The sequence below is a fragment of the Heterocephalus glaber genome, unplaced genomic scaffold (assembly GCF_053883595.1).
Source record: "Heterocephalus glaber isolate CG9 unplaced genomic scaffold, H.glaber_assembly_v1.0 deba00000347, whole genome shotgun sequence".
NCBI lineage: Eukaryota > Metazoa > Chordata > Mammalia > Rodentia > Bathyergidae > Heterocephalus > Heterocephalus glaber.
In genome coordinates this window covers 13,052,641-13,079,863 of record NW_028258143.1, presented here as the reverse complement: position 1 = coordinate 13,079,863, position 27,223 = coordinate 13,052,641, and the positions used below count along the sequence as shown (strand labels likewise).

At 43.4% G+C, this 27,223-nt stretch overlaps 1 protein-coding gene across 9 annotated transcripts in view; it reads left to right on the top strand.

Moving 5' to 3' along the window:
- The first annotated feature begins 7,246 nt into the window (after nt 1-7,246).
- Nucleotides 7,247-27,223, top strand: part of Mgat5 (alpha-1,6-mannosylglycoprotein 6-beta-N-acetylglucosaminyltransferase) — a 337,418-nt gene continuing 317,441 nt past the window's right edge. For 3 of the 9 annotated variants that reach the window (XM_087195773.1, XM_087195779.1, XM_087195757.1), the window contains exon 1: nt 7,308-7,670. The gene's annotated coding sequence lies outside the window, so the exon portion shown is untranslated. Of the gene's footprint in view, nt 7,671-27,223 lie in introns of all 9 variants that reach the window. The other 6 variants (XM_087195828.1, XM_021236863.2, XM_087195795.1 and 3 more) reach the window with 5 other exon arrangements.

Below are 27,223 nucleotides of genomic sequence, written 5' to 3'. Positions count from 1 at the left end.
TAGTATATCTGGGGATCACATAATTTGTGACAATTTGTTACAGTATCAATAGAAACTCATAAAGATTTGTTATCAGAAAGCGGGGTGCTGATATAACAAAAGCCTAAAAACATGGAAGTGGTTTTAGGACTGCGCAATGGGTAGATGCAAGAAGTTTGAGCAGCATGTTAGAAAAGTTTGTGGTCTAGTTTTATAGGTCCACAGACAGAGAGGACTTTTGTTGCAGAATGGATCCTGAGTCTTGCTCATTCTAGACTCAGACGATTTAAATAAAGTGATGTGAGACTTTTGAGCTGATAATATCAGAGAAAATTGAATTATGAGTTGGTATGTGATGAGAGATTTTGGAGGATTCTGGAGAGGGGTGGCTGTACTTTAATGGGAAATGGACCTCACTCTTTGTGGTCCCTGAGCCGAATAATGGCCCACCAAAGATGTTCAAATGGAATCTGTAGATCCTGTGAATTTTACCTTACAGGACACAGAGGACTTTGCAGCTGTGACTGTCAAGGATCTTGATATGGAGAAATTACTGTGTATTACCTGGGTGGGTCCTAATTATAATCAAAAGACTCCTGTAAAAGGGCAGCAAGAAGAACAAAATAGGGAGAGGGTGGAGTTACAATAGAAGCAGTGACTGGAATGAATGATGGACAAGGAATAGATTCTCCCTGTGGTCTCCAGAAGGAACTAACCCTGCCAAAATGTTGATTTTAGCTCTTCACAACTTATTCTGGACACCTGTCTCCAGAACTGTAAAATAATTAATTCATATTATTTTAATCTACTACATTTGAAGTAATTTGCCACAGCAGCAATTGGAAACTGGCACAGAGCCATTAACACAATCTTCTGTAAAAATGAGCTTGCTCCCCTGTTTTTCTACATAACGTTGTTTTGAGTATTATTATTATTGTAAAAACATATGCTACTATTTTTAAAATATGTAATTTTTGAACATTTGACATTCTCAAATGTATTTGATCTCATATTGGGACCAACTTGTCTTCAAAAGAAATCATCTTTACTTTAAAAATGAAATTCAGTGCTGGGCATGGTGGTACACACCTGCAATCCCAGCACTTGGGAGGCTGCGGCAGGAGGAATGCTATGAGTTTGAGGCCAGCCTGGACTGCACAGTGAGTTCAAGGTCAGCCTGAATTATAGGTGAGATTTTGACTCAAAAAACAAAAACAAAAACAAAAAAAAGAAAGAAAGAAAGTAATGGGACCTAAAATATAGAAATGTCCATTACAAGCAACTATAGAAACAATTTAAAAAGTTAAAATGATATGTAATGAAACAGCAATAATTAATGTGAATACTGGGAGTCAAAAAGGGAATTTGGTAGTTATGTGTAGCTGTGTAGTTTTTTCACTTATGTTAAGTGAAATAACTAGACACATTCACTCTATCTGTTGAAGTTTAAAAAAAAAAGTGAATTGGGATGCATAACAGTGAGAATAGGCAGTGAGGTAGGAGAGGAGGGAATGGTAGGTCGGCGGGTACATAATGGGTACCTATCGGGACCCTCCATGAAGCCCCCAACCCCTGATTAGGTACGTGACACGGAATGAAGACAAAGATAAGTAGTAAAGGAAATGAGGCCCAGGCGGTCAGAGTTTCTAGAGCAAAGACCCAGAATCTCCGGACTTGTCAATATTTCATTGAATACAAAGCAGCAGCAGGGAAGGGTATGGTCAGGTATGTGGGGTGATGATCAGAGATACTGACATGAGCAAGGCCTAGCAAGAACAGAACAAAGCATTCTTGCAAGAAGTGAATCTTAGGTTAACAGAAACTTATTCTTTCCCTTAGATTAATATTAACTTTTTAGAGGGCCGGGGATTTAGCTCAGTGGTTTCGCTGCCTGCTGTGCAAGTGCAAGGACCTGAGTTCAATCCCTGGTACCCAAAACAAACAGACAAACAACAACAACAAAAAAACCCACCAAAACAAATATTAACTTCTTATAGAGGATGAGCAAGAATCATGGGGTCTTCAAGTGCAGATGCTATCAGGTAATACAGGCACCACAGTGTGGTTGACCTGGGTTAGTCTTGGCCATGGCCAGTAGAACCATGAGGTCTCTTCCTGCATCCCAGCTTCAGCCATTAAGCTGTGCACTTAAGCCTAAACCAGCTCTGAATTATAAGTCTAGGCCAATTGTGATAAGCCAATTGAATAATCAAAGCCGGCTCAACATCATCTTAAAGTGGTCTCCTTCAGGTACTGGAACACACACTTAGACACAAATAATAAGTTCCAGTGTTGTACAGCACACTGAGGGGCGTCTGGTTCACAATAGTCTGCTATAGAGTTTATGAAGACCTTGAACAAAGGAGCCCAAAGGCTTCAAACATAGCCTAATGATAGGAAGATCAAATCATTAATAACCCTAACTTTATCAATACATACTGTACCCAAGTTTTGAAATATCACAATATATCCTATAAATATGTGCAATTATTACATGTTAATCAAAACTTTTTTTTCAAATTTAAGGAGGCTGGGGTTTTAGCTCAGTGGTTCTGCTGCCTGCCTCACAAGTGCAAGGTCCCGAGTTTGATCCCCGGTACCAAAAAAACTAAAAAAAAAAAAGAAAAATAAAAATTTAAGGAGATGGAAATGATAACGTCCTTGTTACACACTGTATATGTAGATAAAACTACCACATTATTCCATAGAGTTGTACAATTAAAATAGTAATGAACAAATAAAATACACATTAGAAAAATAAGTCCCACTTTTTGTGTTTGCTGGACAGAAGCCACACAATCTGTATTATAGGGACAGAAACAGTGGGGAAGGAGAAAGGGAAAGGAAAGATCTGGAGACCCAGCAAGCACAAGGTTCAGCTCTCCTGTGCAATCTGGGTAGACAGAGAGGAGAAAGGGCTTACAAAATATTTCTTTAAGTTGTGTAATAGACCCTCTTCAAAGTTCTTAAGAAATATAGGTAAGAATATGAGCTGTTTTGAGGGGTCTTCTGATAGTTGGAAGGAAGATGTATAGTGTAATGATATTGTGGGTCCTTCCTCCAGGATTACTTTATTATTTAGAAATATTTTAGGTTACAGATGTTAGAAAAGTGAACCAACAATACTTCAGCAAGTTGGGATTTGTTTTCCTTACATAACAAGAGACCTAGGGGTGCACAGTTGCTGAAAATGGCTCTTCAAAGACCGGGCTCTTTTCATCTTTCTGGGTTGCATTATCCATGTGGCTTTTCAGTTTAGGATTATGCCTTGTACTTGAATACTGGCTGCTGCAGCTCCAGGGTTAATGACTTCCTTCAAAGGCAAGGAGTTCAGGTGTGGCCAGGTAAAAAGCCAGCTCTTCTTGATCCCTTTTAGAAGAAAACAAAGTTTCTTTCCCAGAATTCCTCAGCCAACTTTCCCTTAGATTTCATTGGTCAGAACTGGGTCACATGTTGCCCCACCCCTCCATGCTAGTAAAGTGGGTGCAGAGCAGGCATCTGACTTTCTAGACCCTACAGTGGAATCTAGCAAAGGAAGATAGACAGGAAATGGCTTTCAGATGGGTATTTTGTGGTGTCTCCTGCAAGTAACCAGTCTGTCACTCCAGGGGCTGAAAGTTGGTAGGCAGTGAATTTGGGAACTGAGTGAGAGCCACTCTTTAATATAGTCCAGCCTCCAGAGAAAAGCCACTGCAGCACTCTTCAAAAACATTGCCATTCCTCTTATCGGTGGAATTCTCAATGCAGCAGTATGTGTCTTCTTGGACTTCTTAGAGAACATGGTACTGAGATGGGTAAATAGATTGCACTTGATAATCTATTACAGCCTTTCCCCAAATTCTTGGAATCCCTGCTCTACAGAATACTATTTGTGCCACCTCAGTCTCATTAAAAAGAGAAAAAAAAAAAAAAAAAAAGAAAAAACCTTTCACACAGACTTTAAAAGCTCAGAAACTAGAATCAAGCCATCTTAGATTCTAGCTGTACCATTTCCAGGCTGCATGCAGAATCTGTCAAGTTTCTAAATGCCTCCGTTTCATCTTTTGGTACATATCTCATAACTTTATTAATAGGATTAAATAATTTAATGCAGGAAAATACTTAAAATGGTGCTTGGCACTTCATAAGAGCCACATGTGTGCCAGTCAGTGTTGTTATTTGCACCAGCACCTAAGAGTCTAGATGTCGGCAGCCAGTTGAATAGATGAGTAATTCTACTCCCACCTGCCCCAGGGAGCACACTGAATCTAGGGTCTTCGGTAACTCTTCCATACAGATCATTTCAGCCTGACCTACAGGCTGTTCTACTTCCTTGGTCTAGCGGTCTCAGAATCAGTCTCTACATGTATTTTTAGATTTTTGTTTTTATCAATTATCAGAATCTCACAACTCCTGGAATGGGTCTTTTCCTTCAGAATTTGCCTTTTCAATTGCCTCCTGGGGCATGCTGGGGTTTGACTCTGTGGGCAGAGAAAATAAGGGAGGGTTTGGCATAAGGTCTGAAGTTTCAAGGCACACCCTCAAGTCTGATCATTGTAGTATCTCAATCAAGTCAGCAAGAACCTCATTTACTGCATTCATTTGGCAAGAGAAGCCAGGGTGGGAACTGAAAGGTCATCTGAATTCTGCCGTGCGTCTCCATCCAATCCTCAGGGTCCTACTGTGATGTACTAGTACCCTTGATTTCAAATAGGAGAGTGGCTTGGTTGTGACTATAAGTGACTGTAACTCAGCAACTCACAGGATCAAATTTTGTTTTTGGTTTTCACCTATCTTGACCTCCAGCTGCTAAAAATAAGCAGTTTATTTTGTTTTGTTTATTGTTGGTTTTTGTCTATTTCTGTAGTCATAGAAAATCCCTGTTCTATATGTACTTTGGCCTGAAAATTTAAGGCTTTACGTTCATTTTTTTTTCTCCTTCTTTAAGTTTCTGACCCCATAAAAACCAACCACCTTAATCCCACTGTTCTTATATTCCTAGCTGTCACTTGGCCTCTCCAAAATACTTGATTTCAATGAGTATTTTATTTGAACTGAATACAGTTGATAATTTAATACACATTTGTTTGGAGGTGGTGGTATTGAATGCCAACAGACTGACTAGGCAGCAAAGTTCCCATGGGTAGTTACTAATTGTACCACTTGGTTGCCTAAAGATTTCTAAAAGACATCAATCATTTAAATTTTATGCCCCAGCACCGGGGGAAAAATAAATAAATTTTATGGATTCACTATATAAAAGATATTACAGATGGTTATATCCTTTTTTTTTTTTTTTTTTACAAAAAGTATGTGTGAACTTACTTCTCTATACTTTCTAGAGAAATAAAGTATAAGGGTGTAAATCATAATCAAGATCGGTAAAATTTCTGGCTTTGTCCTCAACTTTTGAAAGTTAATGTAATTCTACATTAATTTAATTGATTCTTAGAGATTCCAGGGAACACCCTTAATAGACTTCTGGATTTTAGGGAATAAAAATACAAAAATGAATTGGTAATTGGAGGATTTGTCTTAAGCTTCCCCTTTTCATATAACCTGGTCTCATATTCTTTGATTTGTAACCTTATGGTGGTGGAAAGGCAGTCCTACATAGGAACATTTGTTTCTGACAGTCTGTATGCCCTGAGAAACCATCCTGATTATATGCAATACTTGAAATGCTGTATACGTTCCATTTGTTAAAATCTTTAAATTATAAAGATAGTCAAAGTTTTAACCTATACTATCTTTGTAACATTTTTGCCAAAAACATTTGATCTGAATCTGATCTTGTAAAAATCATTAAACAAAGCTGGAAGGTAGGACTTCTGTAAAAAAAAAAAAAAAAAAAAAAAAAAAAAATCGATAAAATTTACAGTATGTCAGGCACAGAAAATCTTGACCACCAGATGTCGCCATTCTTCTATTTCCCTACTGGTGCCTTAAGAGAGCTCGAGACATTGTTTTCTTTCAAGGGACTGAGGGAAATACATGGCTGGGAATATTTCTAGGATTTCAACAGAATATCTCTTCTTAAGAAAGAGGAATTGTCCTGCTCCTGCAGATTTCCTTGCGGTCTTTGAGCACCACCTGGAAAATTTTCGACAGCTGAGGATCTAAGTGGCCGATATTTTCGGGCTTCTCTGATTAGGAAGTGCTCTGGCTGTTTCTTCCCCATTGAAAGAAGTCAAAGGCAGGACCTCAAGTGCTAGCTCCAGGCAAGAGAGGTATAGGTGTGCTTCTTCCGGGAGTTAGGAGACCTCCCGAATCAGCGAAGGCTCTTCATCCTGAGAGCTCAATTACAAAATGAGGAAGATGAACTAAATTATTTCAGGAGTTTAAAAATTCCATGATCCTCAGTTTTTAAAAGCTTCTGCTGGAAAGGCAGGGCAGCAGGGTGGGGGTGATTTTAGCCCAAGAATGAAGGGAGAACAGTGGAGAAATGCTTCAGGAAAGCTTGAACATAAACCCTCATACAGTAACCAGATGCAGAGACTGGTTACAGGACCTGAAACTTGCTGGGTTTATGAACCTTGTCATTTATATGCTGAGGTAATTCAACAGTCCATTCTTCCTCCACTCCAGATACTACTTAACAATTGCATATAATATTTAGCGACGTAAATGTATGGCATTCTCTCTCAAGGCTTGATTGGATTTAGTATTTCATGCCAGTCATTGTTCTCAGTGGTGCCTTCGGGGCATGGGATGTGTTTTCTTTCTGAATTTACAACAGTACAGTGTTCAGCTAGCACATCCAGAGTGTTCATAAAATCCAGGGGCGGGGAGCTGGGCAGAGAAAAGAACTAAAATCATTTATTGTGTACCAACTATTTGCCAGGTACTGCTGAATACTTCACAAATATTTCATTTCATCTTCACAATAATATCGTGAAGCAGCATTTATTATGCTCATAAAGCAGCTGAATTTAAAATGGCCAAGTGGCTTGCCCAAGGTCACACTGTACAAACAGGAAAGTGAGTCTCAGCATTTACTAGAGTCCCTTACACCCCTAGGCAGTTGAGTACACAATTCCCCCCTCGCTGCTGGGTCTCCGGTCGCTAGAGGCCCGGGCTGCACTACTCTGGAGGATGTATAGTCATATCAATATTTGCACGTTGTTTCTGCCCTTGTTAGAATGTTAGGTATGGCCGCGATCCCATCCGTCAAGCTCGCTGAGGTCCCCCCTTGGGCTGCAGAATTGAGAGGGTGGGAGAAGTCCTCCTCGACAAGGTTGAGAGTTTGCAGACAGTCCCTGAGAAGCTGGAGCGCTCCGAATTGGCTGAGAGCTCCTCTGGGGAGGGCGGGGAGTTTGCTGAACCTCCCTGGCCGGAATCCCTGCCTCCTAGAGCCGCGAGCTCAGAAGCGGAGAGAAGTTGGAGAGGTCGGTTAGGAGTGGGTTGGGAGAAATTTTGAGCAGACCCCACGCCCTGGTCCACAGGACCCCGGAGGAGCGTTTCTGCTGCGTTCCGGCCGTGTGTGGACGCGCTGCGCGCGGCCAGGCCAGGGCTGGGAGTTTGTAGACTGTCCCTGCCGCGGCCCGCTCGGCGGCGGCCCTGCGGCTCCCGCGGCGGCCCCGGGCGCGATCCAGCCCAGGTAGCCGCGCCGCAGGCTCGGGGCGCCTCGACCCCGCGCCCGGCTGCGCCTCGGGCCCCGCGGCACGGCAGCCGGCGGGTGATCCCGGCTGCTGCTGCTGCCCAGCGAGGAGGTAAGAGCTGCTGAGTCGGGGCGATCGCGACGGAGCTCGCCATCCCCGCGGGGAGATGCGCACAGAGGGGGCCGCGAGGGGCGCCGGCCGGCTGGAGAACCCGCACCGGGGCGGCGCGGCCGGCCCGGGGTTCTGCGCGCCGCACTCGGGGCTGCGTGGGTGCCGGGCCTCTCTGCGGGACCCGGAGTGCAGCCGGGGGGCGCGCCTGGAGGCTCCCACCTACCTGCGCAGACCCTCTAGGGGAGGCCAAAGACCTTCAGGCCCCGGGCGAGGGGGCGCGCAGGCTCTGCAAAGAACTGTCCGGAGGAGGCTCCGGGGGCGCGGGCTCTAGGCGGGCGGCCGGGATTGGCACATTGGCGCTTGGACGCCGGAGGAGCCCAGTGGGGTCACGCTGCGGGCGTGGGCTGGGCTGGGCTAGGGTCGGGTCCCAAGGACCCGGGTGCGCGAGGCGGGTTCGGCCACCGGCTAGTGAGGAAGAAGAACGGGCAAGACTGGCCCCTGGTCCCTGGTCCCTGGGGAGGAGGGAGATGCTCGCCAAGCGCTCGAGGCCGGGAGATAAGGGAGGCCCCCGCACCCCCAGTGCCCCTGGGGCCCCCGCTTGGTCGCGATCCCAGCTGCGCGCTCAACGTAGCTGCGGGTCGCAGAGGCTACGGGAGCGAAGAGCCCACACCCGCGCACACAGTCCCCGAGAGCATGCTCAGTGCGGTCTTGGGAACTTCCTGCCGAGTCGCGAGCCGCCCTGGCCCTCTCCGATTCCGCGGCTCTTAAAGTTGGGGGTGGGGTGCGCGCGTGGGGAGGGCTGCGTCCGCCCGGTGACCTTCTGCGACCCCGGCCCCTGCCTGGCTTGTGCTGGGCACCGGGCGCTGCTCTCTCTGGCCACTCCCGCTGCTGGGAACGGGGGCGTGGATCTGATTCCTCACTCCCCGCGACCCGGTGGCCAGAGGCCTGGTGGCCTGGCCGTTTGCCAGGTGGACCCGGTCGCGGTGCGCCCGTGGTGCGCGTGGCCCCGGCGCAGCGAGCAGGCCGGTGGAAAGGGGTGTGTGAGCCCGAGGACGTTGGCGCGCGCACTCGCTGTCGCACACAAAGCCGTGGTTTCGTAGCCACCTCGCCAAAGAGGGAAGAGATGGCTCTCGAATTGTCCAGCAGCGATCCGAGCACCCTCGGAGCGCCTCGGGACTGCGAGGACCAGGTGATGCGTGTAGTTTTCTGAGATGCCCGAGTCGCGGTCTTCTTCCAGCCCTTCCGCAGGGCAGACGCCTCTGTGTGCACCTGGTCCTGGCGTCCCAGTTCGGAAAGCTTGTGTTCTCCCGGAGCTGTGAAATTGGGAAAAGGCAAAGCGTGGTTTGTGGGGTTCTGTGGTATGTCAGCTTAGCACCTGTAAGCGCACTGGGAGCAGAGCGTTAGAGGTGGGCTCGCATTCTGTTGAGATGCACTTGGAGAGCAAGTTCATTAAACTGAACTGCCCCTTTCATTGTCAGGACCTGAGCGACTTGGTTGGGTTTTACTCAGGGTTCCTCCCCAAGTTGGCCAATGTGTCACCTACATTTTGAGCGTCGATGCTTGCTGGATCAGAACTCTCTTATGATCCAAGACAGTCAATATAAACAGTGAACCGCAAATCTGTTTTGGTAAATGAATTTTCACCTTTCTCTTCTTATAAATTATTTTGTCGCTGCTGTTCGGGCTGAGATGGAAACACTATATATATTATATATATATAGTATATATAATATATATATATTAATTATATATATATAATTTTTTTTAAAATTTTTGACAGTGTTAGGTTCTCTGCTTTCTGGAGGACTTTCTAGTTTTCTCCAGTTATCAACTTAATGTCCATGTAGTCAGTTTAAAGTGGAAGAGACTGAAAATCGAGGTGAAGGAAGTGGGAACACAGAGCGACCTTTTACCCTTTTTAGGGACTAAGAGAGGAGGGGAAGGAAGTTCCTCTGCCAGGGATCTGTCTAGGGCAGAACTGGTGTCTGGGCATAAGGGCTCAGGCATTTCCTTTCCTCCTTCCATCTCCCAACTTACCACGTCCTGGCTCTGAGGCACTTGGGACTAGAGTCACTAGGAGAAAGGGTTCTGCAGTTTGGTCTGGAGATTTTGCAGGTCTGCATCTGCCCAAATGGCCACCACTTGGTTTTAAGATGAAGTGCAGAATCTGGAGACCGGGAGGCTCTGCCCAGGTCTGACAGTGGTCTCTGTGTGCTCCAGTTGCAGCTGTGCAGAGCAGCTCATGCGCGCTTTGATCTTAGCAGTGTGCATTTCAAGTGCTTTGTGTTTGGAAGTGTAAATACTGTATGCATTGATATATATTCACACATCCGTGTACATTTTTATAAGGAAGCATGTGCATATGTATGTGCATATGCAGTGTTCTTTGGGAGAATCTGGTAGCTGGAAGGGACCGGAGAGAGCATAGGAATTCAGATTTTCTCCCTTCCCATTCAGCTTTCTCAGTTTATAAATAACCACCCAGCCTTCTGCCCAGCTGGCCTCCAAAAGCTTTGAAATGCCAGAGTTCCCCTGTGAGCCTAGCTGAGTGAGACGCCTTTGGCTCCTCCCCCGAGGAGTGTGGCTGCCCAGGATTCCTTCTAGTTATCACTCTGACATCTGACACCAGTTTTCCTAATGTTTCCCATGTCCCTGGCTCCACATCACTGCTGAGCCAACCCTCTGACAAATGTTGGCAGGGGACAGGCAGGTAGTGACCAATGTGCCCTGCAGAGATAACTGGAAAATTGCACAGAGCAGTCATCAGGAAGCCCTGGGTGGCCAAGTTTGTGCCCTGTCTCCCTCTGTGGTCATCCACAGAGTGGACATGTGGTTCTGCTCTTTCCAAAGAGGGGACACTGCTTTTCTTCCCTTCTCCTGTGTATCTTAGCCTCCTGTCTCTAGGAAGGATGGCTAGGGATGAGATTCTGTGGGGTTAATTATAGTAGGTCTCAGGAAAGTGGGTGCTGTCACCTTTTTCTGGGGAAGTTGCTCTAGTGATTGTCAAAGTTTGGGAAGTGTCTGGTGCCAGGTGAGTAAGTAGTTTTGACTGAAGGAAGGTATATATGTTCCAAAATCCAGGTACGTAAAAAAGAGGAAGCCAGGCCATAGTGGTACACCTGTAATCCTAGCACTCTGAGAGTCTGAGGCAGGAGGATCTCGAGTTTGAGCCTAGCTTGGGCAACTTAGTGATTTAGTGAGACTCTGTCTCAAAATAAAAACAAAGGTCTGGAGATGTGGCTCAGTGCTTTATTGGGGGAAGGGTGACAATGGAGAGGTTTGGTTGAGAAATATATAAGCATTTGGAACTTGTCAGTGCAAGTTTTACCAGGCTGCCTTTAAAGTTAATAATTGCTTTGATGTATGAGGCACTCTTAATGGCCAAAAAATGAATATACTTTTAAGTTTCTGTTTGAAACTGAGTAAAGATCTCCCCAACCTTTAAAGGTTTGTAAGTCTAATCTAAGCCATGTCTGCATACCTACTTTACATCCTGTGTCCATGTCGGTAACCTGAATGCTGTTGTGATCATGATGCAGGATGCAGGTGAACTCAGGGAGCATTTATCCAGCACTTGCTGTGCACTGTGCTGATGCTGGGTGTGAAGATGTCCTTCCTCTGAATTACTTTCTTACTTTTAATTTATCTGACCTTCTCTTTTCAGCATGTTAATGCAGACTAATAGCTCTCGGAAAGCTGCCATCAGGCTCCCCGGAGCCTTAGTCCTGGGATTGTGTGGAAGCTGGGAGGGTGGGAACTTGATCTGTGTGTTTGCTCATTTTGATTGTCTTGTTCTGTCTTTTTTTCATTGCCACAATTGAATACATCCTTCTGTGACTTTCCCGGTTCTGGAAGCCAAAGGAAAGTTTAGGGGAATCACTGAATTTCTTCGAAACTCCCCAGTTCTCTTGTCTAGACACACAAACTTCATGATTGAGAACAAGGCCTTCCTCATGGGTCTCATGATGTAGTCTCAAAAATCTAGGGGCTGGGAATTTAGGTCAGTGGTTCTGCCACCTGCTTTGAAAGTGCAGGGTCCAGAGTTTGATTCCCAGTACCAAAAAAAAAAAAAATCTAGACAGGCAAGGGGTATAAACTTGTATTTAGGTTTGATGGGAGAAGTTCTTTTAAACTGGGGCTGTCTCCTTGTCACTGCTGCCAGACCTGTATTAATGCCTCCTGGACCATGGCCTCTGCTGGGATACCTGAGGTGGATGTCTCCGCCCTGTTGCCCATGAATGCAGGAGTAAGGTGTGCCCCGAGGAGGACTCTGTTACCAGGAAGAGTCTAATATGTTTACTTTTTTTTTTAGACAAGGTCTTACTGTAGTTCAGGTTGGCTCTGAACTCACTGTGTAGCCTAGGCTGGCCTTGAACTAGCGGTAGTCCTCCTGCCCCAGCCTCCTGAGTGCTGGGATCACAAGATATGCTCCACCATGCCTGGCTCTCAATAGGTTTACTTTTAAAAAGTCAGCCCTGCAAGGTTATCCTAGAATAGTAACAGCCTAACTTACCTGCCTCCCTGGTTGATTTTTGTGGGTGCCTCTGAGGAAATACATACCTTCCTTACTCCTATATGAGCTCCTTAGTATTGGATTTCTGTATACTGACTGCTTTTAGGTCCTGTCATGATGATGCAAAATGCTTTTTGTAAGTATCTCACACAAACAAGTCTTCTCCTCTAATACTTTGGGTCTCTTCCATCTCTCTGTTTCCCCCATGACAGTGTGTTGTTTTGGTGATGGTCACAGAGCTTGTATGTCTTGGTGGAGAAATGTCAAGAACAGGTGGGCAAGAAAACAGGAACGATGGTGATGAAAATGTATCTTCTATAACTGACATTATTCCACATGCGTCTTTTGTACTATTTTGTTTCATCCTCACTGCCAACCTGATGGTAATAGAGTTGTTATTCCCCATTTATTTACACACGGAGAACATTGAGGAGTGAAATCTGGCCAAGTAGCGGAGCAAGGATTTGAACCCAGACCCGTGTTAGCTGCACCTGTGCCTTGTTCAGGCTGGTGAGGGTGCCCTGTGCTAGTCAGGACCTTCTTCCCAACCCATGCCAAAAGGAATCTTAAACTCTTGGGGTTTTGAAGGGCCTGCAAGGAGATCTGCCTGGATCATTTTTCTTTCTCATGGAAGTGCAGAGGTTGAAGAACTTGCTCATCATCTTGTCGGCTGGCAGCAGTGGCAAAGCTGAGCTTCAGGTCTGACCCTAGGTCCCGTGGGAACAATTGATAACAACTGAGAACAGATGTGTGCCACTTTGTTCACAGACATGTTCCAGGGACAGGATTTGTTGGTCATTTGGTGTCTTTTCCTTCCTAGAGCCCCCTGTCTTCCTGACTTCAGGTAGAGAGGAGGAGGAGGAGCAGGTGGGTGTGGTCGAGTTTGCTCCCCATCCTTGCCTGGGGTCATCTAAGCTGTCTGTCCTCACCTTTGAGTTTGATGTCTTGGGAACATCGTCTGTCTCGGCTGGATTTTTATTTTTCACTCTTGTAATTCTGTCCATGCGTCTTCAGACTTCTGGCTCCTCTCAGCATTGATTTCCATGATGCGGGAGCATGGGGTGACATGGCAGAGATGGCACAATGACATCTCCACAGTGTGGGGAAGCCTAGAAGCAGAGCAGAGGCCCTGCCAGACGTTCCTCTGACCACCAAGATCACTGACAAACCCACCCGGTATAATAGCTAGCACTGTTTCCTTTCCTGTTTTTCTTTCCTTGCGCCCAGATTTGCATCAGGCATATCAGCTCACCTGTTTCATATTCCAGATGTTTCTGCTTAATAAACTGCCCCCAGCTGCTCAAGGGGTTTAAGTCTAGGCTTGGCCAGCATCCATGCTGAAGAGACAGTTCAGTTATAAAGACAAGTACAAATGAACCACACATTGAGTCAGCCCATATGACCAGTTTGGGTCCTTGGTTCTTATGTGGGAAATTAAGAGGGGATTGAATGAACTCCAAAATCTGTTCAGCCCTAATGTTGACTGATCCTATACATGTGGCGAAGAGGTGTAGAATAAGGAAATTAAGTAAAATTATTTTATTCAATAAAAGAGAAAGCATTCGAGTTGTTTTTGCCTGTGTGGGTAGACTCCCATTAGCAGACAGTACAATGCTTACCTAAGAACTAGCCTTTTATTATGATCTTTTGGGATGTTTACCTTCCTGTGTTTAAAAATGAAAAACCTTGGTCCTGACTCAGCCTAGAAATAATATGCTTTCCTCTAGCACCCCCGCCCCAGCTGTTATTTCCCTTGGGAAATTGAGATTGAAAGAGCAGAGGATAATCAGACTCCTGGGATTCTGTAGTTCAGTGGCACAGTGTCCAAGGAATGAGGCATTGCCAGGCCAAATCCTGTTTATATCCTTCTTCTGTGCTTGCCTGTGAAACAACTACATTTAAAGGATAAGGGGATTTGGTATTAGTCTACTTGCAGCTGTTTTAAAAAAATCATCTATTATTTTCCACTCTGGTTTTTTATTTACTCATGTTCATGCCAATGAGGAGTTTCCTAAATGACGAATTCTTTCTCTTATACATCTTGTTTAGGGAAGCACTATGTGGTGCCTTCTGCTAATATGGTCTTTCTGTTTTCCTTTGGCATCTCTCTTGGGATTTATGCTCTATACATTTCTGTTCTCTTCTCCTGTAACTGTTTAGCAAGCAAGGGTAGAAGTAGCACCAGGTTGGGGGTATAGAGTGGAAGGGGAGCTTTCCTCTGTCCCCTCCCCAAGTGATGTTCATCATGAAGTGTCCGAAGTCCTGTGTAAGACCATTCATTGCAAACTCAGTGACAAGCCCTTCTGTCCCCCAGGATTGCCTTCCTCTTTTTTTAGTGAGGTTTTAGTCTCCACTAAGAATGATACATCCCCCCTTTCCTTTTATCTGATTTTTTTGGGGCGGGGCAGTACTGGGGATCAAACTCAGGACCTTGAGCTTACAAGGCAGGTGCGGTGCCACTGAGCTAATTCCCTGGCCCTCCTTTTATCTGATTTTTAACTGTTATGCTGGCCAGATGTAAAGGTGACATTGTTAGGTTGGCAATCTTCACTGGATTGCTTTGTATGAGCAAATACAAATCTCTTGGTTGAGAATGATCACCTTTCTTGTATAGGTTCACTATTCCTTATTTGCAATTCTAATGTTCAAGAACTGTAAGGGCAAGTCATTCTCTAGCCCTTCGTTTAAAAAAAAAAAAAAAAATCTGGTCCCAAGAAACACACGGAGCTTGGAGCTCTAGTAGGCAGAGACTAGACTTGGCCTAGAGCTTGGCACACTGGGAGCCGCAGGATCTGCAGGACCATGTGGCTCATTGACTCCTGAGTGAACTCCAGCTCTGTCAGGTGAGGCCTCTGCAGCTGGTTGCCTGTCATCTTAGGGGCTGGTCCTCTACTCTGGGATTCTGATTTCTCATCTGTCCAATGACTCATCTCTCAGTTTCTCCTATGCAGGGGTTCTACTAGTGTGCACACATGGCTGGGCTCAGCACACTCAATGTTTCTAGTATCTTTAATCTATCCTTAGGAATACTGTTAGATGTGTCCTTAACTCTGAAGTCTGATTTGGTCCTTGTGCTTTTTTAGATTATGTTTTCAAATCAATTGGCAGACTTTTTGTAGACATTTTTTACCCTTACAGTGAGTGTAATTTAAGGACTCTCGAAGGTCACAGTTGAGACCCTGTGTGCATGTACATATCCCACCTCAGATTATTATTGTTTTTTCATATTATCTGCAAAAACAAAACAAAACAAAAAGATGTGAGTGATAAGAGTTGGAATTTAAGTCTGAAACAGCCAAGGTGTTTGGAGGGATTTTGTTTAGATGGCCTTTCCCTCAGTACCATGTTGGAGCCATAGGAAGTAAATACTTGGATACTGAAGATAATGATGTTACTATTCTTCCTATAAAGTGCTGTAAAGTGACAGTCAATTGCTTTTTCTGTCATGCTGCCTTCTTTCTAACTGCCCCTATACCCTGAATCAGATACAGCTTCCCAGTTTGGATTCCATACATGGTTAGTGTTCTTCAGGTTCTGGAAATTCTTCCCAATCCAATAGCTTCAAGGGAGGCTTTTCTGTTTCTTTTTTTTTAGCCTTTAGTAGAAAAAAACATCATCTTTCTATTGCTGGTGTAACAACCACAAACCTAGTAGTTGAAAGCAATATTCACTTACTCTTTTAATTCTATAGGTGAAGGTCTAACATGAATTTCTCTGGCCACAATCAAGGTATCTGTTCCTTTCTGGAGGCTTTAGGGCAGAATCCATCTGCTTGCCTTTTCCAGCTTGTGGACACTGCCTGCATTCCTCAGCTTGTGTCTCCTCACTGTAATTCCAGCAAGGATGAGCTGAGTCTTCTGCTGGTTCTGTGAACAGAGCTAGAAATTGTTCTCTGCTTTTATAAATCCATGTGATTAGAGGAGACCAGTTGGGATAATCCAGAACAAGTTTCTCCATCTTAAGGTCCTCGATTTAATCACATCTGCCCTGTAAGGGAACAGAATCACAAGTTCCAGGGATTAAGATATGAACATCTTTAGGAGTCATTTTTCTTTGAAAGGAAAGATTTCTTTATTCTTAATGAAAATAATTATTCTCTTTTGTAAAGGACATTTACTGTTACAGAAATGTTGCTGTTTTCCTTGTTCCATCTTTTTCAACATCTTCACACCAACTATTGGCAAAATACATTGGTATCTAACTAAGGTTTGAGTTGTGCTGACACCAGACATTAGCTAAGTACTTCTGCATGTTCCAAATTATGTAACTGTAATCCCGTTATTACAGTAAGGAAACTGAGGTGCAAAGGAAATTGGTCCAGGGTCACACAAGCTACATTGGCAGGGCCAGGATACAAAATCCCGCATTCTTTTCACTCTGCTTTTCTGCCTAAAAAGTGAAAATGAAAAAACAAAATGAGAAATGGCAATGAAAAAACTGAAAATAATGTGAAATTTCTCTGCTTCTGCCAGAGTGACAATGAACAATAAATATTGTCTGTGGTAGATTGATTGCAGTAATGGCTCTGAGTAATGACTTCCTGGTGTCTTTGCTCTGTATCTTTTTAGTTCTTCTTCCTTGCCCATTCCCCACACTGGAATTGGTCATCTGACTTGCTTTGGTCAGTGGGCTGTTAGCAAGTGCTGTGTTTAAATAGCTTTTTAGAGTGCCTTTGTGTTTCTCATTGCCTTTTGTTACAATTGAGTTTGCTCTCTCAGTCCCCACTGCCAGTGTGAGAACATGCCCAGTGGGTCAAGCCAACTTCTGTCAGCTGATTCCATTCTCTACCAGCCATACTCCTCTGACCCATCAGTTGCTCACTGTTTCCTGAGCATGTTTGGGCTAGATCAGCCCAGCCTGGCCTGGCCTGGGTCACCTGAAGCACCTGTCAGACCTATACACTTACACAAATGATGCATGATTGTTTTGAGTCACTGGAACCAGGGAAGATTTGTTCTGCAACAACTGAAACACATCACATATCAGATATTTGAGTAGCATAAGAAGTAATTTCAGTATCCTTTAGAAGAACATTTTGGACTATGTTTAACTAATTTTTTTTTTTTTTTTTACTAATATTCTTTTTTTTGGTATCTGGGATCGAACTCCGGACCTTGCGCTTGCGAGTCAGGCAGCAGAACCACTGAGCGAAATCCCCGGCCCTTAACTAATATTCTTGAAAGATGTATATTAGGTCCAAGAACTTCTCATTCTACCTGCCTTTTTCCCCTTTTCAGAAAACACTGAAGTCCTTCAAATTCGAATCAGTTTCATTATAACTGTGAACTACTTTTTCTCTTCTAATATTGATAGAGGAGACACATAACTCCCAACCTGCTAGATGTCAGATATGCTGAGTTCATTCGTGTCCTTGAATATTGAAAAATGAATTCCAGGGGACAGTGCAGATTAAGGGTAGGAAAGGCATATTGAGAGATAGCTCCTGAGAGACAGGAGAGGTCCCAAAAGTGGGTTGCCACCGAGGCTCTTTGTCAGGAGTAATTTGTACAGCAAAGTGGGTACAACATGAGTCAAACTGCCACCAACCTATAGGATACAAGTATAGCCACTTAGCTAATATTGATCCAATAGGGAAATGAGTCACGTAGCAAGGGTACATGGAAAGAAGAAAGGCATTCTTGAGAAGGGATGGGTCTAGATGCTCTGGTCACCCACCCACCTGAATGACTGATGCCAGGTGGTGCTAATTACACTATAATCTCAAGTTATTGTTATTCCTTAAGGGTCATGTAGGCCTGGCCTTCTTCAGATATGTGTCCAGACAAGTCTGATATCTTTATTTTTTCTTCTGACTTCCTTGAGTCCAGTCCTTCTCTGACTATATATTTATTTCTACCTAACTTTGCCTATAATAATATGGTGGCTTTTGATTTGAATCTACAGTAAGGAATACATATTGACTCACAATTTACATATATAATAGCAAATTTTATGAAATATTGCTTATTTTTACCACTTGTGATGTTCTCTGATGTTTTCTGTTCTACTTTAGTGGCTTAAAAATGCTGGTCAGGGATTAGCATATTGTGACCGGTTGGCTAATATGTGAATAAAGTTTTATTGGAACTTGGCCCCTCCATTTGTTTTTGGGTTGCTTATGGCTGCTTTTATGTTGCAGTAGCAGAGATAAGTAGGTGGATGACCTGGTCTGCAATACCTGACCTGTTTACTTTCTGGCCCTTAAAGAAATAGTTTTTTGACCATTGGACTGAGTTGACTTCATAACTCATCGGTAAGTTTAAGCCTCCATTTGGAAGACACTGTTCAAGGGACTGTTGTAGTCAGGGTTTACAAAGGTCTAGATTTAATACAGGACACATAATTTATAGGATTATTTTTATAATATTACCCAACAAGTCAAATGCAGAGGAATACAAGAGATCTTTCCACACACTAGAGGCCTGAAGAATCCAGCCAAGGGCCTGGATCCCATAGCAATGCCCCCCACAAGTCCAGCTAAAGGCCTAGAGCCCAGAGCAGTATCCTTCATGGGTCCAGCTAGAGGCCTAGAGCCCACAGCAGTGTCTCCTGCAAGTCCATATCGGGGGATCTGCACCCAGAAGGTCCAAAGGCCAGTGGTGGAAGCTAGAAAGTCTGGGCCGGTGGGGTGAAAGATTTGTGCCACTAGGCTGAGGGATCTACACTAGAGCCAGGAAGTGATGCTCACGGCAAAGATCAGGGCTCCCCTGATGAGAACAGCAACCATTCCCACTGATAGCGAGGACCCGAGCTGCTTCTCCCATGAGGACAATCAAGTTTGCATCAGGAAAATGAACAGCATAGGATCTTCCCCTCTAGTTCTCTTTTTATGCTTTTGGCAACAATCCTCCATTGGGTCTTCCACTCCCAGAACCACATTGTCTCATTTCACCTGGGTGTTCCAAGTTGCCCAGTAGTTAATCCAGCACAGGGACCCTGAGTTCTCCAGATGTCCTTCTGGGAATTATCCTGAAGCAATCTGGCAGCTGTGAAACCTAACCCCTTTACAGAAATCTTTTCTCTTAGATCCAAGTTATGCTTTTGCTATTTGTTATACTACCTGATTGGCTTGCTGAGGAAACTTTTCAAGCAATTCTGAAGTGCTCTGCCTCCCCCCTTTTAATTTAAATAAGGCTTTCTAGTGGAAACTAATTGGAATTAAAATGGACACAAATTCCATTCAAGTGCTGCTTATTTATTCATTAGATTCCAGCAGTGCCTTTTTTGTGATATAATGGAGTCCATTAGTAGAAGAGGTAGAAAAACAGTGATCCTGGATTCTTTTAAGAACAACTCTCTGGCAACTGGTCCTTATTGCTGCATTTCTAAATTAGGGTGGCATTATTTCTGAGCATAATACAATTTAGAGACATTAAATCATGAACTTTTGTGGTTGAAAAGGCCTTGGGAAACATTTTCTCCCACTGAGACCTAATTGGGTCCTTAAATGCCAAATTTCTTCAATATCTACATTGTTACTTATGTTGTGTGGCTCATGGAATTGATGAATGAGAGCAGAGGCAGAAAAGACTTAAGAATGATCTAGCTATGTCTTTTTAGAATCTGAGATGCCAGATGAAGAATGGCCAGTGACTCATTTCTTTATCGATATTGAGAATGGATCCAAAATAGATGCGTTTGTAGCATGAGGAGCTTAAGTAAAACCTGAGGGAGCTTTCCCAAGGAAGGTAGATCCTTTGAAGTGTAAGTTCTCCTGAGTGTTTTTGCTGTTTCTGCCACCCACTCAGTTCAGGTGAGTGGCTATCCCTCCAGGTGGTGTGTGTAATTAATAAGGATTCTTCTGGGTGCCAGCAACAGAAAACTGTTGGAGCTTGCTGTATCCAAAGTGGAGAATTCACATCAAGGACAGGGAAGGAGTTCAGAAGCCATCTGCAACCTCGGTTCTAAGCGCTGGGAACCCCAGAATCCCTCCTTTGTCCTCCTTTCTGCTTTAATCTGCCTAGCTGCTTAATTCTTTTCCCCTCCTTATTCTGTTTTTCTTGTTCCAAGGGCAGAACTCTGGGTAAGGGTACCTGCTACCGAGGAAGCCATACAACAAGCCCAATCTTTCTCTTGTCATGCTTCTTCCAGTGTTCAGGGACGTGTCCTTTCCATGCTAGCTTGAGATCACCCAAGGGTAGGCAGAAGCTGAGGCCTGGAGACAGACTCTGGTTTAGCTGAAGGCCTTAGAGAGTTATTGGGGGCATATCGGAAGTTTGAGGGCAGTTTTGGCTGTCAGTGGTTGAGGGTTTGCTATAGCATTTATTGGGTGAGGGCCAGGGATGCAAAACATCTGTACTGGGTAGAACAGTTATGTACCATGAACTGTATCTCACGACTAGATGATCACAGGCAAGTAAAACCCAAATCTAGACCTAACTGCACACCACATCATTTTCGCACATTTTAAACAAGCATCATCATTTGCTGTCAATAAAGATTACATTTTGGAAACTCACATCACCCATGTAGCATCACTGTATCACCTGTTATCATCTACATTTGTATCTGATCCATTTTTTGATTTTATATTAAATTATAAGCATCTAATGACTCCATTATACTTTTTAGAGTGGCCTTGCCCATATAATTGCTTAGTGAAATATGTTAGCTTTGTCATAAATTCCTTTTCTTCTCATTTATGTTGCTCTTAGGACTTTAAAATATGTGTTTAAAATTAAGGTGGATTATTAAATTTTTTTGCAGATAAGGGGTTTTACAAGTTATAAACTGGGGGATTTGGGGCTGATAGGTTTAGAACACAGGGATTTGTAAAATAACTTCCCTTTAGTCTAATAATTCAGCTAAATTAATGGTCTTAAAATTGAATGTTTAAAAAACCCTATGATTCATACATTTGATGCAGCAAAAGAAAGAAAGAAAGAAAGAAAGATGCTGGCCCTTGTGTACTGTTTGCTGCTCCTGCAGTCCACTGTTGTGGACTCCTCTTGGTGGAGATTTTCCACACTCCCATATTTGTGGTTTAATGACTCTTGCTCAGTCTCTTCATCCTGGAAAACTTGCAGGAGTAGGAGGTTGGTCTGCTTTGTGTTACAATAGAATACCCAGTGGTGGGTAATGTATCAAGAAATGAGGCTTATTTGGCTCTCAGTTCTAGTAGCTGGATAGTCTAAATAGCATGGTGCCAGCATCTGGTAAAGATCCCCTGGCTGTGTCACAACATGGCAGGTGGCATCCTTAGAGAGAACGCATGGTGGAAGTGTGTGTGTGTGTGTGTGTGTGTGTGTGTGTGTGTATGAGAGAGCTCGTGTGGTGAGAAAGGAAGCAGGAGTGAGTGGAGAAAGTCAAAATAGCCTTACAGCCACCCCTTCTCATGGGACGAATCCTGTTCTAGGGGACCTGACCCACTCCTGAGAGAGAACAGTAATCCATGCGTTAGGGCGGAGCTTCCATGACCCAGTTAGCTCCCAGGAGGCCTCGCCTTTGAAAGGTTCCACTAGCTTAACACCACTTCACTGAGAACATGCTTGTAGCACAGATTTGAGAGACAAACCATATCCAAACCCTAGCAAAGGTGAAAGCAGGTGATCATGTAAGTTTCATATGAATGGCTGTAGCGCATTTCAGGTGAGGGGGTCTGTGGGCTTGTTTGGGAAATAGTGCACCTTTATTTTCACTAGCCTGTGGCCAGAATTTAATAATCCCTTTACTAGTGAATGTCATCCACAAATTACAGTAGTATAAGTGTTGTTTTGCACTTTCTTACCAATAGATAACCAGTATTTTCATATCACGTTATACATTATAGCGGAGAGACTGATATAGCAATACTTGCTGCCATTTTGAAATGATGGTTGTTGTTAAACCTGCTGCTAGATAGTGTTATTTAATGTGTTAATAAACAAGCACATGTATTACTATATCACCACTTTAAAAATATTTTGGTAATTAAATATAATTGATTTTCCCTGCAGTTCTATGTATTCTATTTCATGTACTTAAAAATCCTTCTGTGAAGGGGTCTGTATGCTTCCCCAGTCTGCCAGCAGTGTTGTGGTACAGAAATGTTAGAGAACTATGGACTGTTTTGGATACCACATAGCCCACACTGCTCCTCTTTCCTTCCCTGTCATCAGGAGTTGACCTTCTCCTTGGTGCTTCCTCAGGGCTGTCAGACAGGGGCATGGAGTGAGTGTGGGGTTATCTCCAGGTGGCTAGTTTTCTTCTTAGACCTGGTTGATGAGTTGCACCTATCCCTAGCTCACTCTTCTATCATATTTTGAGGAGGCAAGTTTGTCAAGACATTGCTCCAGCAAGGCTGCATCAGTTCCTTCAAGGTACATGATGCATTTAAAGATAAAACATCCCAATTATCTAAATTCTAAACAGAAATGTTAAATTTGTTTCAGTTTTTTACATGGAGAAAAAATAGCATGTTCTGCAAGAAAATTTCCTCTAAAGACCAATTCTGTTTTCCTCTTTGAATGGTTCTCAGTTCCATAATTATTATGGTTTAGATCTAAAATGTATCCCCAGAGTCACATGTGGCTCAGAGATGGGGCTTTTGGAAGGTGATTGGATCAGGGTGGATTAATCCATTGTTGAGTTCATACCGGAATGTGCTGTTAGGTGGTGGAGCCTATTTCAAAGAAGTGTGTTACTTGGAGGTATGACCTGGAAGGGTTTATTTCTTATCCTTGGCTTCTCTCTTTGCTGTCTCTGCTTCCTGACTGCTATGGCTTGAGCAGCTTTCTTCTGCCAGTCCCTTCTACCATGCCATTTCTGCCTTGGAGTCAGACAGCCATGTAATGAACCCTCTGAAACCGTAAGCCAGACAAACCTCTTCTTTAAATTGTGTGTATCAGGTATTTGGTCCCATGAAAATAAAGCTGACTAATACAGTAATTATCAACACAACTCTACAGAGTACCGTGTTGCACAGAAAATGTGTCTTACAAATGGCTGTGGGGCTCTTTTCCTGTTAGTATATGGCTTATGGGGAGAGGGACATTCCCCAGAATTTAGGGCTTAGGTAGAGGTAGACAACTCCACAGGTATGTACTTCATTTTGACACCTGGCTTGCCATCCAGTGAATCCAGTCTCCAAGGTACTGGGCTGCAGTTACTAAGTGGATTTCTGGGAGGGGAGTCAGCCTTTTTTTAGAAACTTCAGTTGACAGGAAGTGACTGCCACCAAGGAGCTTATTGCAGTGTTCTTTGCTGTCCTCTCAACCTGAAGCTGTTGTTGCACTGCCCTGTGCATCTTTTTCCTCTCATAGCTTCAAAGTCTATATTTAGAGCATGGATGCACTGAACATTTTCTTTTCGATTTTTAGAAGTTGTGGTGAGGAGGGATCCTGACAAATTCAACACTGACACGGTGAACAACCATGTTAAATGATAACGAACGTTATAATTTTTTGGTTTTCATTTCAAAAATAATTATGATGAAGTGCAGAATGGAATAGTCTCCTTACATTTTTCCCATCAGTGGATTTAGTTATTGATCAAATTTATCACTGAGTATAAGCCAAACCTTTCAGGAAGAAGGAACAGTCCTGTTTTGCATTATATTGTTACTGCACCTTTAAGGCATTAAGAAACTATGTGTATTTAACAAGCTTATCAATGAAGTGACAGCATCTCATCTTTTTTTTTAAGTGGAATAGTAAAATTCAGTTGAGTCCTGAGGCACTGATAGTGCAGATTCAAGTATAAGATCTTGAGTGCTTAGGCCTAATTTTTATAATCAGATACCGAAGATTCTTTTATTGAGAAGCTGTCCTTCTATCATGACATCTGTAAGGCCAGCTTCCTTTTTGGCTTGAGAAAGCAAGAAATTCACCAGATTCATTGGTTAAGGCCTGATGATCACACTCACTTTAAAAAATCTCTGACTCCCCTGTATTGTGAAACACATTCACTTGGCCTGGTGCACAGTAGTTTTATTTGGGGTGAATTTTGATTTTAATCCCACCTTTGTGGGTAAAGTAATTAAAATCCAGAAGGTTTAGAATATAGGAATTTAATATTCATGAATGAGTCATTTCCTGGCCAGATGGATGATGTATTAATGTGTAACTGCTGGACACAGATAGGTCCCATCCCATTTTTATAGACTTTATGACAATAAGAAGTGGAAAGTAGTTGTCCTGTCTTCAGCTTGACAATAAAAGCTGAGGGCATTGTGGGTGGACAGTACGTTCTCCCTATTGATGATCTTTTGAGCATGATAGGTTGGTGGTGTTCAGGGAGCACTGGGCTGTCCTGTGATCAAGCCTTGTGCGTCCTGCGTGATTTCATGCTTGGGACAACCTTGTAAATTAGGTTCCCTGTTTTCATTAAACAAATGTGAGACTGTTGAGTGGAGAAATGAAGAGTTGTCTGCAATGACTCCTGTAATAGCAAGGTGTCCATGTAGTTTTTGATCCAAACCCGGACAATTGGAGAGTGAAAAGGGGTGCTGTTAATGGTTATGCTGAGATAATAGGCATAAACAGCGATACATGGTCTCACTGTTAATTGGGGTGGGGTGGGAGGTTCAATGTAGGTCTCTGATTTCAAAGCCTTCTTGCTCTATCATAGGCTGAGCTCAGGCTGCCCATCTACAGATGAATTCGTAAGGCACATATGGAATAACCTTCTGAGGATGAGTCCTGTGCTAGGTGTACAGCCAAAGGAAATCATCTTTGAGTCCAGGTCAAATTCTCTTTGGCAAGAGAAATGTCTGCTAGAGATCTTTCCTGTAGAATCACAGAAAGGGTTTTGTTGGGAAGGCAGGTGGTTTTTCTCTTCCTAAAAAATGGTTTTCCCTTCTTTGTTTAAAAGAATGGATGTGCTTTAGCATTTACAAGAAACATCTCATCTCCAGGGCAAACATCTTTATAGCCAGTGGCATTTAAGATACAGTGATACACAGAGGCTCCACAGGACATTAGTTCCAGGACCCCAAATTTGTGGATGCGCATGTCCTTTTATAAAGTAGCACAGTATTTACATATCATTTATACACACCCTCTCATATATTTAAGTCATCTTGATTACTTATAATAACTAATACAATGTGAAAGTTATGTAAATAGTTGGTATATGGTATTGTTTAAAGAATAATGACAAGAAAAAAGTCTATCATGTATTTAGTACAGATGAATTTATTTCCAAATATCTTTTAATCATGGTTGATTGAATCTACAGTTGTAGAATCCACAGATTGTAAAGGGCTGATTGTAATGAATTCTTCAATAGGAAGGCATGCACATCGAAATTTATCACTTCAGTTATTAGCATTTTCTACATGGCTATTACTGTCAAGGCGAATTTGTGTGGTATAGTCATTCCTATGAGATGTTAGTATAAACATCCCAGCCCTCAATATACTGCACTCCTAGTTATGTTACCCTCTGGCTTTTGACAATCCTTTGTGCCCCCATGAGCATCAGACACACTTGGCAGAGGTTCAGTCTCAAAGATGCATGAAGCACAAGGCTCTTATAAATGATGTTACAGCCGCACTATGAAAAGTAATAAAGAGCATTGCACAGCATCCCAGGATTTATTTGTTCACAGTGTCACGTTCTCTGGCTGCCTTCTAAGCCAGCTGAGGTGTGGAAGCAGAAGTTTCAGAATAGAGCACTTTGGTAAATACCACAGTTGTAAAAAAAAAAAAGTTCTGCTAGATTGTCATTTGTCATCAAGTCTGTAGTGCCAGAGAATGACAGGCCATTCAGAGGCTCAGAGGCCACTGCTGGAAACTTAAAGTAAGCAGGTGTATGGTAAGGTATTTGCTTGCACACTGGAGATTCATCTTTCAACTAAGAGCTGCTACTTGGGCTTCATTCTGTGTATACCCATATTAATGGGGAGTCTGCTTTCTGAACACCCAAAAAAGACTGAATCTCGCAGTAGGTAAAATGGCATTCAAGTGATGAAGAAAAAGCCCTTTCCCATCAGAAGTGACAGTGGGATCCAAAGGGAAACTGGGGGGCTTAAGGATGCACTTGCCCCTGTCTTTTGTTTGAGCCATTCCCTGAAGAACACAACCATATCTGGTTGTCTCTGTACAGGGCCAGGATTTTCTGTGAAATATGAGAAGTACTAACTAGGAAACAGGAAGAAAAATATAGGGCTAGAGGAGAGGCGTGAGGCAAGGGGAGCTGAGAGGCAGCCTGCGTGACAAGCAGCAGGCATGCAGAAGGGAGGCTTGGAGGAAGATGCAGAACAGCTGTGTTTCTGCGGATAACCCCAGGGTAACCCTAGGATGAGTGGGTTAGGCCACAAGACATGCTGAGAAGTCAGGAGATCTGGGGATTGGTATGTTCTCTGCCATTGACTAGCCTGGGAGCCTCTGTCTCTTCTGCCAAAGTGGGTGAGTTGGGTCAGATATTACCCAGTGTGACTTCCAGGTCTGAGAGTTTGACGCTGAGCCAGTGAACCATCATCACAGGGCTTACTGGTGTGACTCCATGAACATGTACCAAGAGCATGGATGTGGTGTGATCGAAAAATACAGTGAATATTAAAAAATTTTTTTTCACAGTGAAAGATATATTGCCATTAATCCCCCCCAAATATTCCCATTACTTTGAACACATATATCCCGTTGTTCTTGCCACTTTCTGAAGCACGTTTGGAAGTCCTTTTTTGTGGATGCCTTTAGTTGCACTTTTGTGGCTGCTTCAATGTCCTGAATTGATTCAAAATGTTTACCTTTCATCATCATTTTGACTTTGGGGAAGAGCTGGACGTTGCATAGTGCCAGTTCTGGTGAATAAGGTGGATGAGGACACTTCAGTGTTTTTACAAGCCTGCCTTTCCACTGGATGGCACTCAGTAGCAGTATTCATTTTATTTTGAATACACCTTATAAAGACACTCCGGAAAGAAGACTTCCAGAACTGTGTCACCAAGTGGCAAGAATAATGGGATAAGTGTGTTCAAAGCAAGGGAGATTATTTTCAGGCGGATTAATGGCAATGTGACTTTTACTGTAATAAATTTTTAAAATACTCACTGTATACTTTGATCACCTTTTGTATGTCTAGCATGAGGCACAAAGGTGACATCAGCCCCTGCTCCCACA